Genomic DNA, 15219 nt, shown 5'->3' with positions numbered 1-15219 from the left:
GCTGAGACCTGCTGGGGCATGTTGTGCCGCGTACATGGAACAGAATGCCAGGAGAATGTTTCAGAAACCAAGAAATGTACCAGGAGGAAGGACTATTTAGCGTTTTTGTTTTTGTTTTTTTTTTTTATAAGTTTTAGACTTTGTGATAGAGCATTGTAATTAATTGGGCTTATACTGACAATGGTGTGGAAGTTCAGGAGCTAGGTGGTTACATGTAAGGCTGTTTTCTTTTTTTCTTTTTTTTTTTTTTTAATTTTTTTTTTTTCAACGTTTTATTTATTTATTTTGGGACAGAGAGAGACAGAGCATGAACGGGGGAGGGGCAGAGAGAGAGGGAGACACAGAACCGGAAACAGGCTCCAGGCTCCGAGCCATCAGCCCAGAGCCCGACGCGGGGCTCGAACTCACGGACCGCGAGATCGTGACCTGGCTGAAGTCGGACGCTTAACCGACTGCGCCACCCAGGCGCCCCAAGGCTTTTTTCTTAACCGGTACATTTATCCCTTGCTGCTCCCCCCACCGCCCCCAAGATACACGTTTTGGATTTGGAAGACCTAAATTTTATTAACTTACCAGCAGATGGCACTGACACACCGAAATACCAAGGGCAGGATCATAATACAAAAATGAGGCTATCTCTAGGATTAGATATACATAATTTCAGAGGTGCTGTCACTTGTTCACCTTCAAGGCTAAACGTTGATACGCCAGGTGTTGGTTAAATATTTAGACGCGATTCAGGCTTAGCGATAAAATACGTTCATTCTAAGATTCTTTAAGACACAAAGGCAGACTTTTAAATTGGTGCAAAGTGTTCCCAAACGGTGATAATTCAGATTCTATAAAATGATTCTCACAAGGATATTTTTTCTTGCATGCATGTGGTTAGTGCTCAGTTAGAGGGGTAAGACTAGAGGCGTGTGTCAGTCAGGCCGTAGCAGGAGCTAACAAGCACACTCCGCGTAGTTTGAGGACACTTTCGCCGAGATTCCCAGGGTGGAGGGTAACCACGAGGAGGGTTGTGTACCGTCAGAGGCCAGAGGAGGGAGCAGCCACGCCCTTCACTCTGGAACTCGGGGAAAGGCTGCCTTCATCTGAAGTGGGACGCAGCTAGCCTGCGACCTCCCTGCAGTGACAGAGCCGGGAGACTAGGCGGTCGGCCTCGTTCTTGCTCCAAAACTCAGTTGGTGCCCGCCATTGGCCAAACCCAACTGGGATCGGGAGGTAGTTCGTCGGATTCCATCTTTCTCAGAGCTGGAGAGGGGTGGCGAACGGATGCGTCTGGAAGGCCCACAGAGACACAGCACAGGAGGGTGGCTATAGCTGGCCATTTAGAAATTTTAACAATGAAGGCTTACTGCGCTCATGTGCCAGAAATTGAATTATGTAACTGACCAGGACTTAAAAAAATCTTGTGAGCACAGGAACAAGTAAGCCTAATACGAGAAAACCCTCTAACATTGGGGATGAGGGTCAGGGGAGATCAATATATATTGTTGCTAACTATACCTTGTTTTTCTTTATTTACCTGGGAAGTTCCAGGACAACAGGAATATTTGATTCCCATTTTAAATTCATTTCTAAAGTGTCCGAAGCCTCTTTTTGGTTAGTAGGGCTAGGTGCAGACGTAAACAGCTTGCCCCGCATCTGAAACAAAGCGTCTAACACTCAACTCTAGCCAGTAGTGGCCACACAGCAGTTTGGTCTGGATGTGTCACCACTAACTTTTTTGGCCAGGAGTCCTGATTTTTTTTTTTTTCTTAAGTTTGTTTATTTTGAGAGCAAGAGTGTGGGCATGGAAGGGGCAGAGAGAGAGAGAGAGAGAGAGAGAGAGTGAAAGAATCCCAAGCAGGTTCTGCACTGTCAGCAGGGAACCCGATGGGGGCTTGATCTCTCGAACCTTGATCATGACCTGAGCTGAAACAAAGAGCCACTTAACTGACTGAGCCACCCAGGTGCCCCGCCTGAGTTTTACATACAATCACTTGATCACGGTTTTTTAGGGTGCAACTTTTTTTTTTTTTTTTTAATGCAGGCTAGACAGAAAATACTTAAAAACAAATTTGAGCACCAGGCAGCCGGTTTGCAAACTCATGTGCACTGTGTGCTACATCGTATCGAGGCTTTTGATAGGAAGTAGGTAGTAGATTGTTTGTACTGAGAATCCTGGGAGCTTGTGCTACTGACTCCAAGTTTTAAATACCTCTCAAACCTGTCCATTTCTTCCCGTCTCCACAACCACCCTCAGGCTTGTCCAAGTCTTAACAGCCCTAGTCAAAACAGGGTGGCAAGGGAGGGGAATGCCAGTACAGTTAAGTTTTGACAGCTGGAGGCCAACGGGAGTCTCTAAAGAGAAGGAAGCAGGAGCTGAGAGCAGGTAGAGTGTAGGGGTGCAGACAGTGACGCGGAGAGACCAGGGAAAGGCGGGGGGCCAAAGTCGAAGAACTTGGTTCTGAGCACAGGCCACGTAACGGCCTGTGACAGGTTTTCTTTGGCTCTCATAGTTGAAAAAAAAGTTTTTAAGGACTTCCGGCCACAATGAAACCAGGAGATCTCCCATGAAAATCCACATGCATTTTGGCAACCTCGGGACCGCATTTCCAAAGAGCGGTCCTCAGCTGCTCACTCCGTGGACAAAGCAAGCGGTCTCGGATTCAGCCCCAGCCTGCCCCGCTCACGTACACACCTCCGCACACCTGTCTTTGACCTTGTGAGCCCCCGCAGCCCGCTGCCGTGATTACTCGGGCAGGGCCGCCGGAAGTGTCTGGTTGGCCCCGGGGAGGGGCGGGGGTTTGGCTTTGGACCTTGGCAGTTGCTGGGAGGACAACCACATGGAGATGGGCAACCGGCTACGGGAGAGGTGGGTAGAAACTTGCCTCTACTTTTGGGACAAGAGGGGTGGGAAACTGGCGTGGTTGCCCCCAGGAGAGCTGCCCCTCTTTGGTGGCGAAATGTCAGGGCTGAGAAGACAGATGAGCCCCGGTCCGGGTCTGGGGAGCCAGAGTGGGCTGGGCAATCTCCCAGCAGAGAACCCACCCTGGGTCCCGGAGACGATGGCTGCAGCCAGTCCCCTGGGGTGCAGCGCCCACCCTACCCCATGGGGCTCAAGGGAACAGCGCTATGGGGCAGGAATCCGCGTTGGTGTCCCCACTTCCCAGCTCCATGAGCCTGGGGCTGCCTCCACTCCATGCCGGACCAGGGAGGCATATTTTAGGACCATTCTCATCCTAGAGACAAGTGTTTCTTAACATTTAAGGCACGTACACATCACTGGGGAATTCTGTTAGGATTCAGGTTTTGCTCCAGTGGGTTTGGGCTGGGACCCGAGAGTCTGCATTCCTAGCACGCTTCCAGACGACGCAGATTTTGCCGCTGCGTGGGCTGTGCATGGGACAGCTAAGACAGATTGTCATGACAGGGGGCCTAGGAAAGTGCAGGTATGAGGGAAAGGCCTGGCTAAAGAGACAGCGGCTGCAATTACGATGTGAGACCCAGGGGAGGGCAGGATCCTGGACATGTTAGGATGCGGCCTTTTTCATAGGACTACACCCTGATAAAAGGATTTCCCCAATCGGGTGTGATGCCGTGGGGTAGAATGGATGTTGCCTTCAACAACTATTCTGTAGAAACTGGGGGTGGAGACCCGTGTTTTAACAAGCCCTCCAGGTGATTCTGACTCAGCTAAAGAACAAGTCTGGCTCAAATAATTCAGTCTGTCTGGGGGTTGGGGAAGGAGACTGAGTACCAACTGAGAATTCCTAATGCGTGGTCCTCACGATGAGAAGAGTAACAAGATATGGGAACATCCAAAGAGACTGACCCATCCAGCTTAGGGGTAGAGGGTAGCCAGAGGGGTCATGTTGCCAGTGATGAACAGATTATAAAAGATTAGGCAGTAGGCGATGTGAGATTCGGAGGCAGCAGTGAGAAGTATTTTTACAAGAAAGTTAACAGTGGAGGGAAGGAGGTAGACGACCATTAATGCCCATGCAGTGTGGAACAAAGGGCCTTTTTCTGGTTTGTTTTTCTTAATGAGATCAGGGCACACATGAGGACACGTAGGAGTGGATGGGGAGGAATCCAGGAGAGAAGGTGATGACAAAGTCAGGAGACGAGAGATGGGGAACACAGCACCGGAAGGGTCTGTGGAGGAAAGGGAAGGCACAGCGCTTAGACAAACAACACACAGGAAAAAGTTAACTTTATAGAACCCTCCCTTGAGGACTAAATGCTAGAAGAAAATGCAGATTCCTTGGGGCACCTGGGTGGCTCAGTCGGTTGGGCGTCCGACTTCAGCTCAGGTCATGAGCTCACGGTCTGTGAGTTCAAGCCCCGCGTCGGGCTCTGTGCTGACAGCTCAGAGCCTGGAGCCTGCTTCAGATTCTGTGTCTCTCTTTCTGCCCCTCCCCTGCTCATGCTCTGCCTCTCTCAATCTCAAAAATGAATAAATGTTAAAAAAACAAATTTTTTTTAAAGTGCAGATTCCGATCAGTGACTAGTTATGGAGGGCAAGGAAAATGGGCTTGGGGAGGCCAGGGCAGGAGGCCGGTTTGTGGGCGACAGAGCTGTTCACATTCGGTGTCATATTTAGTATGGATCCTTGGTGGTGCACGATCTCCGTCAACGATGACAAGCGGTTTATACAATCCTATTTGTTACGGCACAGATACAGACGGGAAAAACACGCCTGTTATGAGGTTGTTGCTGATCCCTTACTACATCACTTCCAACACTGTTTTGTGTCATTTGACATAAAGTGGAGCATTGAGACTCTCCATTTTCGAAGGTGGGAAAACAGCAGCAATCCAAAACACGGATCTTTGTTAAAGATTACACACAACACGTCGTGGGTAGAATTTACAAGTTGCCTGGACGATTTGGTAGAAAAAATTTGGAGGGGGCGGCTGGCTCAGTTGGTTTAAGCGTCCAGCTCTTCATTTCCACTCAGGTCATGATCTCACGGTTCATGGGATCGAGCCCTGCGTTGGGCTCTGTGCTGACAGCGCGGAGCCTGCTTGGGATATTCTCTCTCTCTCTCTCTCTCTCTCTCTCTCTCTTTGCCCCTCCCCATGCTCCTCCCCTCTCAAAGTAAGAGGCTGCTTGGGATTCTCTCTCTCTCTCTCTCTCTCTCTGTCCCTCTCTCTCTCTCCCCCTCCCCATGCTCCTCCCCTCTCAAAGTAAATAAGTAAACATGAAAACAAAATTGGAGAACAACATGTAGGGCTTGTTGGTGTTAGGTGCTTCTCAGTAATGAGTGGTCTGAGAGCGTCTCCACTGTGATGTCTACAGATCATTCCAATGACCGTGACCCCAAGGACCAGCACCGAGTGCCTACAGTATGCGCTGCCCCTGTTCTGAATGCGTTTTATGGATTAATTTTTTCCTGTCCTGTAATAACGCTTTCAAGTAGGTTCTCTCATTACCCCTCATTGTACAGATGTGGAGATTAAACTCACCCCCACTCCTACAGTTTGCTTGCAAATGGGCTGTTAATGAATGCGCACGCTGTACTTCTGAGATTTATTTTGTTTTATGATTTCATCTGTGTCTTTTTTACTTACCAAACAGAATTTCACAAAGCCTCTCAAATACACATGCGAATGTATAGTGTCTATGGATGAAATAGAAATGGGACGTTAACAGAATAGGAAAAGAAAAAAGAACGGAAATGAGTTGAGTGAAAACGGGGAAAGTCAATAAATTGGCCGCAGAGACCACACGATAGATGAGCATGCTCTAAGCTTCTGGGTGGCAAAGGCAAAGACAGAAAAAATGAGTTAATACCACATTAGAACGAGGGGTATGGGGGCGCCTGGGTGGCTCAGTCGGTTGAGAGTCCGACTTTGGCTCAGGTCACGATCTCGCGGTTTGTGATTTCGAGCCCCACGTCGGGCTCTGTGCTGCCAGCTCAGAGCCTGGAGCCTGCTCGGATTCTGTCTCCTTCTCTCTCTGTCCCTCCCCACTTGTGCTCTGTCTCTCTCTCAAAAATAAATAAATGTAAAAAAAAAAAAAAAAGAATGAGGGGTATATACCAGTATCTCAGGAGAAAGACAACGTTTTCAGAGGCCTGACCCTGAAAAAATTCTCCCGGTGGGCACGAGCTTTGGGCAATGTGGTAGATGGTGACTTCAACGCCTGCTTCAGAGCAAATCCGAGAGCAGAATTCACGTGGCCGGTTCCCGTAGCAACGCAACAGTTAACCTCGATCCAATGGAAGTGAATCAATGGTAATAACCAGCCAACATCCACACAGCCAGGCACAGCCTGAGCCCTTCATATACGTGAATTAATCTAGTCTTTACAACCCTGCAAGCGGCAATGATCATTACCACCATCTCCACTTTACAGATGAGGAAATGGAGGCCCAGAAAAATTAGGGGCCCTGCTCAAGATTCCACAGTCCTTAAGGAGAGAATCCAAGACTCAAACCCAAGCTGTGGGGCTTCACCTCTGAGCACCCAACCCCCCCACTGCAATACTAATGTGCAAACGTACAATCTTCTAGCAATTCCCCTTGATCTAAGGAGAGCCCGTGGTCACTTCAAATCCATGACTTCCCTTAGAAACGGGTAGGGGTTAGAAAGCAGAGCAGCGATGGCCTTGGTCTAGGAGCCACCTTAAAAGACCCCTCTTACTGGGAACACGTTTCAATTTGATCCTGTAAGATGAGGGGAGGCATCCGGTCATGCCCACAGAACACCCGGAACCTTGAATTTGGCTTTCTATGCCGCCGTGCACAATAATACTGGGGGCCTGGGGAAAGGTCATTTCTGTTGGAAAGGGACGATGAACACTAGTCCTGATCTCTGATTCGTTTTGTGGTTTTTATCTCTGACTTTCACAGTCATGCTGCAACGGGCTGCAGTGCTGGAATCATAGGTAGGGTTTGTCCAGTTAGACGTCTGTAAAGCCCACAGTAACGCGGATACGGGTGAGCAAATGCACTGAGAAACTGAACTGAATCTTCCTTGGGATGTGATTGCAATGGAAAACAAGCAGCCTGAAGAGGACTTGGATTTCATTAGTAATCTACTAATTATTGTTTTATTTTTTATTTATTTATTATTTTTTTTAATGTTTATTTTTGAGAGAGAGAGAGAGAGAGAGAGAGAGAGAGAGAGAGAGTGTGAGCAGGGGAAGGACAGAGAGAGAGGGAGACACAGAATCCGAAGCAGGTTCCAGGCTCCGAGCTGCCAGCCAGAGCCCGACGCGGGGCTCGAACCCACCAACCGTGAGATCATGACCTGAGCCGAAATCAGATGCTCAACCAACGGAGCCACCCAGGCGCCCCAACTAAGTATTGTTTTAAATATTCAGCTCAAATGTAGGAGGTCTGGATCGCAAGAGCTGCCCAGTGGCAAAGGGACTGTGATGAGACCAGCACGAAAGATTGGTGAAGCTTGTGTATGAGATGACTCTCAACGTGGTCCCCATGCCTCCGTCTCCATCCTTCCCACCTTGGCCTGACCCGACTGCTCATTAGGACCATGGCTCATGTCTTAATGAGTCCCCCACGTCCACTCTTGCTACACATACTTCCTGGCATCGGTCTCCCACCCAGTAGCCAGACAAATGTTTTCAGACTCCAAACCTGATGAGATCAGTCTCTACCCAGCCCTCTTCCTCCCCCTCAAAATATTAATGTCCCCCCACCCACTGCTCGGTAAGATTAGCGGAAAACATGTCACATGGCCTGTTCGGTTTGAACCTTGCCAGCCTCTCCATTTCCCTTTTCTTCTCTGCACTAACTGACTTTGTTCCGGTTCCCCAAGTTTGTCAGGCTCCTTTGATTATAAGACCTGTGCCCTTTCCAGACACCATGCAACCCCCGCCCCCATACTTTCACAGCAACCATGTGCTAGTCCTTTATGGCGTGTGCAGCTATTAAATTTACATTGATCTGTGCCGATTATTGCTATGTCTTCCTCATTAGGCTGAAGTCAGGGAACATACAGATCTATTGCTCCCTCTTATATTCCCAGCCCCTACCTACCATAAGGACTCAATATTTATTATGGTCCAGCAGTTCCACTCCTAGGTAGGTATCCAGCAGACATGAAGTTTGTGTCTATCAAAAGATAGATTCAAGAATACTCATAGCAACTTCATTCTTCATAGCCCCAAACAGAAAACAACCCCATTTCTATCAACAAGAGAATGGATGCAATGGAATACTATATAGCAGTAGAAAAGAACAAATTACTATGACATGCAAAAGAAATCGATGAATCTCAGAGACAAAGAAGCTAGACACAAAAGAGGATATTCTGTATGATTCCACATACGTGAAGTTTAGAAATAGTGGAGCATAAGGGAAGATCACCTTCTAGGGAAGGATAGTAATAACTACCATTTATGGAGCATTTACTCAAGAGTAGACACTCCATGAAGTGCTTGACATGCCTTACCTAGTACGCCCTCCTCAAACCCTATGACCGATTCTTTCATGATGCCCATTTGTCAGATATGGAAACCAAGGGTCTGTGAGGGGAAATTCCTTGTCCAAGGCCACGGTGCTGATAAGAGCAGACCTGGATCCGCTCTTGCTCCTCATGACCTCACTGGGTGTGGACAGTTCTAGCACAGTGCTGCCCAAGAACCATGGCCCAGGGCTGCCATGTCCAAAGACCGCATGAGACAGCCCACGTTAAGTATTCCCCACCGGGCCTGGAACATGGTAAGAACTCAATAAATATTGTCTGCTAGGATTAGTCCTATGACAAAATGGAGGCTCAAAGACATTGCTCAAGGCCATCTAGCTAACTAACTTTGCACGTGTGCAGTTTCACCATGAATTCTACCGTGTGGATGGATTCTATGTGACTTCCATAGTTAGCCTGAGTGATTAGCCTCTGTTAGGATTTTCCTGGGCCCTGAGCACTTTTGCCTTCCTGAGCCTTTTTTCCCCATAAGGCAAATATTACAGAGTGTATTTTATGACTCCCTTGGCATAAAGACAAATGTAACCCAAGCTGGATTGTAGTCATTATTTTTTTCTAATTGTAAAAGAAATGAAAACATTTTCTTTTTTTTTTTAATTTTTTTTTCAACGTTTTTTTTTTTTATTTATTTTGGGGACAGAGAGAGACAGAGCATGAACGGGGGAGGGGCAGAGAGAGAGGGAGACACAGAATCGGAAACAGGCTCCAGGCTCCGAGCCATCAGCCCAGAGCCTGACGCGGGGCTTGAACTCACGGACCGCGAGATCGTGACCTGGCTGAAGTCAGACGCTTAACCGACTGCGCCACCCAGGCGCCCCAGAAATGAAAACATTTTCATGGACTCCTAAGGTATTGTGGGCCATGGGCACTATACCCACTGGGTCTAAATGGACAAGGTGGGATTTGTCAGGTGCCTGTGATGAAGCTAATGGATTTCTTTGAGGGGGTCAGGGGCTGGGGGACGGGGGGACGTTGTGGTTGAAAAACACAACTAAAGACGATTCTTCTTTGAAGAATTTTGAAGGCAAAATTCTTTTTTTGAGGGGAAGAGATTTTACTTTTCATATTCTTTTTACAATTGCCATAGTTACTGTGAAAGATTCAGCCATCCATGAAACGACATTTGAGTTCAAATGATAACGAAGACGTTTTGATTTAATGAAAAAGCAGAAAACAACCCAGAAAAGGAGACTGCAATTCATGGAGATAGTGTTTTGTGTCATTTTACCTGATTTGGAACAGGGTGGGAAGACAGCATTGATGAAATGCTCTGAAATGCTAGAATTTAAGTAGGCCTTGATGTAAATAATGAATCATGGTTTGGGGCTTTCAAGATACACAATTTTATTCTCAAGTTAAATAGTAGTCTGCCAGAGCCAATCTAAATATAATACGTAGAGACCATTAGCATCAAGCATCGCATAGGATACGTGTTTCCCTGAAAGTCTTAAATGACCTATTTGCCTTGAATCTGAACCATTCTAGAAGGCCTTTGACAAAGCACTGGAAGAAAAAAAAATCCCCCCAGCAACTTAGATGGTGTTTGTTCATGGGATTTGAAGAGCTTTTAACTGGTAACTGGTGTTTGTAACCTTTTATGGAGATCTTTAAAAGCAAACAAACACATAGGGATGGGGGAACAGAAGTAATGCACCGAGCAGGTTCTAAATTTTACATAGGACACAACAGGATGCTTACACATCTTCATTCTGTGCACTTAACGACAGCTGTGTGCCACGCAGGACAATGGGTAAGTGTAAAATATGGGTTAATTTCAGCATTATGGCTGCTATTAACACAAAACCAAGACAGCACAGAGACAATAATGTACCTTCCCATTCTGTCAAGAGTGTCGGGTGTGATTGCTCCAAGGACCAAGTAATGTGAGAACAGGTGAATGGGAAACCAACAGGAAAGCCATTGACAATGCAAAGAAAATGGGTTAAGGCCCAACGCGGTTTTCTCATGCTGTTGGCCTTCATCGTGATGGATGAGATAATCTTACCCCAAACTAAGATACATTTGGGCCAGAAATGCTATGCCTGGATCTACCCCCAGATGTCTCCCTCCCATGACTGGGGAGCTCCCAGAAGTGAACAAAGCAGGCTGGGTGAGTAGAGGCTGTCCTTGTTCAGAGATGGCAGAATTCTCCACAGTTTATACCTGCCCTCATTGTCTCTTAAAAGTCACCGTGGCTTTCACGGGAGAGAGATTTTTAGTTGTTTTTCTTCTTCTTCTTCTTCTTCTTCTTCTTCTTCTTCTTCTTCTTTGATGTTTATTTATTTTTTGAAAGAGTGGTGGAGGGGCAGAGAGAAAGGGAAAGAGAGAATCCCAAGCAGGCCTCCCTCCAAGCTGTCTGCGTAAAGCCCAACATGGGGCTGGATCCCATGAACCAAGAGTCGGACACTTAACCAACTGAGCCATCAGGTGCCCCTAAGTTGTTTTTCATTTTAAGCTGATATTACAGTTTCCTAGAAGACTTGGGAGTGGGGTGATGGTAAAGACAGGCAAGGACATGCACTAACCAAAGGAAGAAACCACTCTTTGGCTTCACCCAGCTGTCGCTGTGTTGGGATGTGGGCAAGACTCGTGAAGCTTCTGATTGATGAAAGAAAGCCAGAAATCCGAATTTCTTTCACGGTGAAATTTCCCAATTTTTACATGTCAAATCATTCCAATTCAAAGGCATTGAGAAGAACAGAGCAATAAGAGACAAACAACGAACATATGCACATCCTCGTTCAGAGGCCACCAACTCATAGCAGGTTCATGTGGGAATATGAACAACAGGTTCATGTGGGAACATCAACAGATACCTGTAAGGGTGGACAAACACCTTTTAATTAATAGTCAAAAGGAAAATCTCATCTTTCCTTTGGAGTTTTAGCCAAAGGACACTATTCGCCAATATGTTCCCTGTTTTCCCTATCTTCAACCCAAAGGAAAAGTTAATAAATACATGGCAGGGATATTTTTTACAACATCAATAAATGGCTTACATGTAGTTTTAGTTGACGTCTTACTCAGTTGCTATGATGGGTTAAAAGAGATTTCAGAACGTTGCTCAAAAGGAAAGCAGTATGAAGTTTCTTCAGTAGATAAAAAAACAGTGGTGGACAGAATTTTGTTTGTTTGTTTGTTTGTTTTTAATAATGGTCAAGAAAACATCTAAACAAACTTAAACACCACCAGAGAGAGTTTGCCCACAAGTCAATAAAGCAAAAAGGTTATTAACCTCAAAATGGACTTGCTGTTGGGATCACAGGAAAACCATCTGCCATGCACCATTTTTTATTGACACTTCAGGGTAAACTAATAAAACTCTCCATTTCAATTAAATTTTGGAAGCCCTTGGTCCCTCTTTCTCAAATGCTGTGAACGGGCATATACCTACAGAAGCCCCCTTTTTTCCTCAAGTCTCTTCTTGGCATGGGAAGAGGATCCAATGGCACATTCCAGTGTTTTCCTCACTATAGTTCTTGACACACAAGTTTACCAGATGTGATGCTAACAAAAGGTGGGGGTTGGGGGAGGTTAAAGCCCTTTTCATTCTTGCAGGTGAGCTTCTGGAGCCATTTTGAAATTAAGAGTGATTTTTTAATGTTTATTTATTTTTGGGACAGAGAGAGACAGAGCATGAACGGGGGAGGGGCAGAGAGAGAGGGAGACACAGAATCGGAAACAGGCTCCAGGCTCCGAGCCATCAGCCCAGAGCCCGACGCGGGGCTCGAACTCACGGACCGCGAGATCGTGACCTGGCTGAAGTCGGACGCTTAACCGACTGCGCCACCCAGGCGCCCCAAGAGTGATTTTTTAAAAAAAGTTTTTAAATCTTTATTTTTTAGAGAGAGAGAGAGAGCAAGGGGGGGTAGGGGCAGAGAGAGAAGGAGATACAGAATCCAAAGCAGGCTCTAGGCTCTGAGCTGTCAACACAGAGCCTGACGTGGGGCTCGAACTCACAAACTGTGAGATCATGACCTGAGCTGAAGTTGGGACACTTAACCAACTGAGCCACCCAGGTGCCCTGAAATTAAGTGTGATTTTAAAGTGCAATGTGTTCCTTTTCAGGACCTCCTAGAATCACAGTTTGGAGTTGAAAATCCCGGGGAATTATAGTACAAGTTTTAGGGATAAAGGAATTGAGGCACAGAATGTCTGACTTGGTCAGGGTCAAAGAGCAAAACAAAATCAACTTCAGTTCCATGTCTGTGGTAGGCAGCCTTCTAAACTGGCTCCCAGTGACCTCTGCCTCCCGGTATCCACGCACTTGTGTAATCCACTTCCTTTGAACGTGGGCTGGATCCGGTGACATGCTTCTAATGGGTAGAATATGACAGAAGTGATGGGATGTCACTTGTGTGTAGGTTACAAAAGACCATGGCTGCCATCTTGCTTGCTCTCTTTCTCACTGGTTTTCTCTCTCTCTCTCTTTCTGGCTCTTCTTAACATGCTGGCTCTGATAAAGCCAGCTGGAGAGGCCCTTGTGACAAAGGACTGAGGGATGCCACCCATCAACACTGAGTCAGGAACTGAGGCCCTCAGTCCATAGCCCTGGAGTAACCAAATCCAGCTAACCCGAGGGGGCCTGGAATTGCATCCTTCAGCTAAAGCTGCATCACCAGCCAACACTTTGGTTGCAGCCTGATGGGAGATCCTAAGCCAGAGACACCCAGCTGAGTGATGAAGGCCTAACCCATAGAAACTGGAGGTGATCTCTGCATGCTCATCTCAGCTGCTAAGTTTTGAGAAAAATCTGTTGCACGGTAATAGATAACTAATACAGTATCCCAGAACTGTTGACTCTTGGCCACTGTTCTCTGTCTAGCTGGCTGCCTTTATATTCTTTGTATATATATTTTCAATTTCTTTGTCTACATTCTATTAATATTTACTAGAAGGACACTGGACTAGGTAATGTCCAGGATACAAAGATGAGAGTGACAGAGTCCTTATCCTCACAGAATTTTGCTTCAATAATGGAATTAAATTGTTAAGTGGCCATCTTGGGTAAACTTCGGAAAGACTTCTGTAAAGACCAATAAAGACCAAATTCTTTGTCGGGAAAAAGAACGTAATAACGTTTACATCATTGGACTATTGTAAGAAACAGGACAAGTTAACAGAGGTAGTGCTTTGTGTGGGACAAGCACCACACTAAGCACTTGTAGATATTCTTTTATTTTGTTTTTCATCGTTTCTAAGTTTGCTTTTTTAAAAAAATTTTTTAATGTTTATTTATTATTGAGAGACAGAGCATGAGCATGGGAGGGGCAGAGGCAGGAGGAGACACAGAATCCGAAGCAGGCTCCAGGCTCTGAGCTGTCAGCACAGAACCTGACACGGGGCTTGAACTCACAAGCTGCAAGATCATGACCTGAGCTGAAGTCGGATGCTTAACCGACTGACATCTAGGTGCCCCAAGTTTACTTATTTATTTTGAGAGAGAGAGAGAGAGCACATAGGGGTGGGGCAGAGAGAGAGAGAGAGAGGGAGAGAGAGAATCCCAAGCAGGCTCCATGCTCTCAGCACAGAGCCCCACATGGGGCTCGAACTCACTGAACTGGGAGATCATGACCTGAGCTGAAATCAAGAGTCAGATGCTTAACCGACTGAGCCACCCAGGCACCCCCAAGATATTAATTATTTTAATCCTCAGAACTTTCTAATGAAAACAGCAACATCACTCTCTATGTTACAGACAAGGAAAGTGGAGACAAAGAGATTTTAGACAAGGTCACACTGGTAGAAATTGGCAGAAAAAAAGATTTAAATCTGGAGTGCTTGGGTTCTAGAGTCTGTATTTTAACTAGTCTCCTGTTTCTAGGAAAATGAATAATGGGATAATATACGTAAAGTGCTTAGCATAGTACTTGATGCATATGAAGCGCTTAGTATGTGGCTGATGATGGTGATGGTAACGACTATTACAAAAATGATTATTGTAAAAATTATTATAATGATTATCATACTTCCCTGTTGCATTGGCTGGTAGCAGCAGATCCTTTATATAACAAAGATTTTGTGAGGTTCTGATATAAGCTGACCCAAAATACTCAAACCCTTGAGGCTATCCATCAAGTTTGAAACAGGCTAAGATTTTTTAAATGCTTGGACCTGAAGGCATTAAGAAACTTTCTATCAAATGTGATCTAAAAAAAAAAAAAAAATCCAAACAACTCATCAGCCAAAAATTTTGCCTCTAACCGATGCAAGCTAAAAAGGAAATTTATTGGTGCGGAATAACTGAACATTCACAGGCAGGATTGGCTTCAGGGGAGCTGGATTCAGGGCTCACACACTGTCATTAGGATTTATTCCTGATGCCATCTTCTGTGCTGGCTTTATTCGAAGAATACAGGCAACAGCGCCCAGTGACAGATGGCTTTGGGGGCTCCGTCTTCCTACAGCTCTGGGTTGAAGCCACCTGAGAGAAAGAAAGCCTTCTCGGGAGCACACAGAGGAAACAGAGATTCCTTCTGATTGGACCAGCTTAGGTCATATGCTCATCATCGACCGATAGCAGGGATGTATGGTGGTTTGATTGGCTGGCCTGGGTGCTCTATCCTTAACATAAGTGGAGCCACACTCAGCAAGAACTGAGAAGAGGGAGGTGGATACAAAGAAGTGGGAATTGGTGTCGGCGAGGCAAGTGGCGAGTGCTCACTAGGAAGTGTCGAAGCCTTGAAATATCCACATTTTTGACAACCAATGCATTTTAGCTAGAGAGTGAATCTATGAGCCTTGCATCATGTTTATCCTTGCTTTTGTCCTGTGTATT

This window comes from Lynx rufus, unplaced genomic scaffold (genome assembly GCF_022079265.1).
Source record: "Lynx rufus isolate CCGP_SWC_20201006 ecotype Redwood Valley unplaced genomic scaffold, mLynRuf1.p SCAF_8, whole genome shotgun sequence".
NCBI classification, from domain to species: Eukaryota; Metazoa; Chordata; class Mammalia; order Carnivora; family Felidae; genus Lynx; species Lynx rufus.
Note: the sequence above shows the minus strand (reverse complement) of the source record.